The 5,001-nt window shown below is 38.7% G+C and overlaps 1 long non-coding RNA gene across 1 annotated transcript in view; it reads left to right on the forward strand.

Moving 5' to 3' along the window:
• The window catches only part of LOC110267486, a 16,780-nt gene that overhangs the window by 5,735 nt on the left and 6,044 nt on the right, over positions 1–5,001 (forward strand). The window contains exon 2 of the long non-coding RNA XR_002355200.1: positions 2,127–2,131. This is a non-coding gene — a long non-coding RNA (uncharacterized LOC110267486). The remainder of the gene's footprint in view (positions 1–2,126; positions 2,132–5,001) is intronic.

Consider the following 5,001-nt stretch of genomic DNA (forward strand, 5'->3'; position numbering starts at 1 on the left):
GGCAGCAAGGCTACTTGATAAGCCACTGGCCCGACTCGTCTTAACACCTCGAACGGTCCAATCTACCTCGGATTCAACTTCTTCGTCTTGATCGCTCTATCAATCCCAATTGTCGAAGTAACCTTAGTTTCAATAATACATGTTCACCCTCTTCAAATTCTAACAGCTTTCTCCTCTGATCCGCATACCAACACAGTTGATCTTCTCAGTGGTCTCTGCTACCAAATTCGGTTCCAACACACTTGATTCACTCGCTTCATACCAACACAGTGGAGATTGGTACTTCCGTCTATACAAAGCCTCATACAGAGTCATTCTAATACTCACATGAAAGCTATTGTTGTACACAAATGCAACCAATGGTATGTAACGGCCCCAACTTCCTGGTTGATCTAACACACACGCCCTTAGAATATCCTCCAACATCTGAATAGTCCTTTCTGACTATCCGTCAGTTTGTGGATGATACACCATGCTGAGACATAGTCTCATACCAAAGCTTTTTAAAAAGCTCCCCAAAACCTTGACGTAAAACGATAATCTCGATCTGACACTATCGTCTTTGGCACACTAATGCGTGAGCATCTTATACCCTTTTTCCCTTCATTCTCTAGTTTTTTTTATTAGATTTTATTTAGTTTCATAATATTTTAGTGCAAAAATTCTTTTTAGATGCTACTTTGAGTTGTTTTGGTGTTTTTATTATTCTAGGTAAAATTTGGGTGAATTTGGCAGAGTTTTATGCAAAAACAAAGGAAGAAAGTAGATGCTGTCAATTCTGACATCCCTGCATTCTGACGAGCATAACTTGAGCTACAAAGGTCCAATTGACGCGGTTCCAATGGTGTTGGAAAGCCAACTTCCAGATATTTTCAACGATATATAATTGTTTATACTTTTTTTTCTGGAATCACTGCCAATTCTGGCGCTAAACACCGAGCCTGGCATTTAGCACCCAAAGAGGACAGAACCAGCACCAGAACTTCCCATTGCCGGCGCTAAACACCAGAAAAATGCCAGAATACGGGTCAAGCTTACCCAATAGAGCATCTTTAGTGAGATTTAGCTTTTAATTGTTATCTTTTATCTTATTTTAGTTTTTTTTGTTTACAAACAAAATCTTTTAGATTTATAATTGAATATTTTATTTTAGTTTAAAATCAAATTATGTTAGATATAAAAGGGAAAAGATCCACCCTTGAGGGGGACTTCTCTCTTCTGCACATTTCACTTTTGGAAGAACCTTAGTTTTCTCTGTAAGCCATGAGCAACTAAACTTCTTTGGTTAAGGTTAGGAGCTCTGTTTATCTTCTATGGATTAAGACTATTACTTTTCTATTTTAATTAATGTATTGATTCAGTTTCAAGGATTACTTTCGTACTTTATTCTATGAATCTGGGTGGAACGAAAGTATGACCCCTTTTTCTATATGCAAGTAATACCTTAGGTGAGTGAGGGTCGATCCCATGAGGATTGTCGGACTAAGCAAGCAGTGATTATCCTGCAGATCTGAGTCAGGCGAATAGAAAGTTAATTGGTTGTTGTTGAATGCGCATAAAATAAATAAGAAAACAATAAAGAAATAGCGAAGAAACAATGGTGAGAAATCAATTAATGTTTTGGAGATGCCTTATCTTTCCAGATTAAGTTTTTTTTACTGTCTATTCCAATAATGAATGATTCATTCCATAGCAAGCTGTAAGTGATTAACACCACGCTAATGGTCATTAACCTCCTTTGCTTCATATCAAATGCCACGCTAATGGTCATTCAATCTGAATGAGGATGAATCTCTAGCAATTCAATCTCTGGTGATCCTACTCAAAATGCCACAGACAAGGTTAGATCTTCTGGATCGGAGAATGAAGCTTTATGATTCTGGCTTATACCATAAAGTCCCTAATCGCCCCAGGCTCGGCTGAACAGATGTTCCCATGTCCCCAATGAACACGTGGATTAGCCGTCTAAGAGATATATAATCGAGCTTGTAGTTCAATGCTATCCCTCTCGAGACTTGCAAAAACTCATGTAGAACAAGGGGTCATACGCTAGTTCCACCCCAGATTCATAAGGATTGAAGAACGAAGATACATCTTAGAATGAAATCAAACATAGATTGAAATAGAAATAGTAATATTATTAATCCATGAGAATCGGCAGAGCTCCTAACCTTAACCTAGGAGGTTTAGTGACTCATGCTTTACAAAAAACGAAAGTAATAGAAGAAGATGAGGCAGAAGATCCTAAACATGGGTGATCTTCTCCTATATATACTAATCTACTAATGAAAAAGTGCAGAAATATGATACACTAGACTAAAGGTGCGAAAATCTACTCCTAGGCCCACTTTGATGAGTATTTTGGGTTGAGCTTGGTGTCTGGTTTGAGGAATGGGCATTGAATGCCCAATAAAGGGTTATTTGCACGCTGCCTTGCTCCCTTTGGGGTGTTGAATGCCAGGTTTGGACGTTCAACACTGGGCTTGCTCCCTTTGGGGCGTTGAACGCTAGAAAGGGGGTGATTTGGGCGTTCAACACCCAATATGGGCAGTCGCCTTCAAAGAAAAGTATAAACTATTATATATTGCTGGAAAGCCCTGGAAGTTAGCTTTTCAATGCCGTTGAGAAAACATCATTTGGATCTTTGTAGCTCCAGAAATACTCGTTTAAATGCATAGAGGTCAGGATCTGACAACATCTACACTCTGTTCTTTGCCTCTGAATTAGTCTTTGCCCAAACTTGCCAATTTTAGCCAGAAATTTCCTGAAATCATAACAAAAACACCACAACTCAAAGTAGAATCCAAAAAGTGAATTTTGCATTAAAACCTATTAAAATTAACTAAAACTCAATGAAATGTACTGAAAACACTAAGAAAATAATGCCAAAAAGCGTATAAAATATCCACTCATCAACACTAAACTTAAACTGTTGCTTGTCCTCAAGCAACCAAAAACAAAGTAGGATTAATGGAAGAGGAAAATCCAATAAGTCTCAGAGTTGTCAATGGAGCTTAGTTCCAATTAGATGAGTGGGGCTAGTGGCTCTTTACTTCTGAATAGCTTTGGCATCTCACTTTCCTTTGAAGCTTAGAAATGTTGGCATCCCTTGGAACTAGAATCTGGATGATATTATTGGTTCTCTTCTTTTGATTTTTCTTGATTCTTGAACATAGCTTCTTTTTTAGCCTAGTCGTGACCCTAAGCATTTTGTTTTCCCGTATTATCACCGGATACATAAACGCAACAGACACTTAACTGGGGGAACCCTTTGGATTCGACTTTAGCTTTGCTTAAAGTCCCAGACAGTGGTGTCCAAAGTTCTTAGGCATACTCTTTTGCTTTGGATCACGACTTTAACTGCTCAGTCTCAAACTTTTTATTTAACACCTTCACACCACAAGCATTTAGTTAGGGATAGCAGCTCATTTGAACTTTTTAGGCCAATTTGGACCCTCCTAACCATTGATGCTCAAAGCCTTGGATCCTTGCTCTTAGCTTTTTCTTTTGAGCTTTTTGTTTTTTTTTTTTTATTTTTCTTTTTCTTTTTGCTGCTTTTTCTTGCTTCAAGAACCAATATTTTGGATTTTTCGGAGCACCAATAATACTTCTCTAAATTCATCATTCTTTCAAATGCCAACATACTTAACTACACTATCAAATATGCATTGTTTAATTCATACATTCAAAAAGTAAATGCAAGGCCACCACATTAAAATAGTTGGACTAGTCTTAAGATATAACTCAAAATTTATGTATCTCACTATTCTTTTTCAAATAAATTTTTCTTTTAAGCACGGTGATGAATACATCGGATAATTTATAAGTTTATAGCCAAGATACAATGTAAAGAAAGAATAAAATACTAAAGATGATCATGCACTAGAAATAGAAGACAGACAACAAGATAAAGTACAAATGGAAAACAGAAATTAACATAAGCAAGGGAGTAATGGAACGTGGCCACCTTAGTGTCAGCGGCTACGACTTCCTCTAGTGAATCCAATGGAGTATTTGAGCTCCTCTATGTCTCGCCCTTGCCTTAGTTGCTCCTCCCTCATAGTTCTTTGATCTTCTCTTATCTCATGGAGGATGGTGGCGTGCTCAGTGTGCTCCACCCTCAGCTGTTCCACGTTTGAGCTCAGCTCCCCTATTGAGGTATTTAGTTGATCCCAATAGTCTCGGGGATTTCTAATGGAGGCGGCTGTACAGGCTCTTATTGTGGTGCGTGTGCAGGCTCTCTAACATGCTCCATCCTTCTTTTCGTGATGGGCTTGTCCTCCTCAATGGGAATATCTCCTTCTATGACAATTCTAGCTGAATTGCATAGATGACATATGAGGTGAGGGAATGTTAGCCTTGCTTGGGTGGAAGGCTTTTCAGCCACCTTGTACAATTCTTGAGGTATCACCTCATGTACTTCCACTTCATTCCCAAGCATAATACAATGAATTATTATTGCTCGGTCTATGGTAACCTCTGATCGGTTACTTGTGGGGATGATGGAGCATTGAATGAACTCCAACCATCCTCTAGCTACAGGCTTGAGGTCAAGCCTTCCTAGTTGGTAAGGCTTGCCTTGCATATCCCTCCTCCATTGAGCTCCTTCTACACAAATGTCTGCAAGCACTTGGTCCAACCTTTGGTCGGTGTTGACCCTTCTAGTATAAGAGTGTGGGTCTACTAGCATTTGTGGTAGTTGGAGCACCACCCTCACACTTTCCGAGCTAAAATCTAATGAGCAGATATTTTATATGCTTTTTGGCATTATTTTCATATAGTTTTCAGTATGTTTTGATTAAGCTTTATTGAGTTTTCATAGGTTTTAGTGCAAAATTCATATTTTTGGATTCTACTTTGAGTGTGTATTTTATGGTGATTTCAGGTATTTTCTAACTGAAATTGAGAAGTTTGAGCAGAAGTATGATTCAGAGATAGAGAAAGGACTACAGATGCTGTCAGTAGGGGTGGCAAAGCGGGCCGGCCTGCCCCAACCCGCCC

Source organism: Arachis ipaensis, chromosome B10, assembly GCF_000816755.2.
Source record: "Arachis ipaensis cultivar K30076 chromosome B10, Araip1.1, whole genome shotgun sequence".
Classification (NCBI taxonomy): domain Eukaryota; kingdom Viridiplantae; phylum Streptophyta; class Magnoliopsida; order Fabales; family Fabaceae; genus Arachis; species Arachis ipaensis.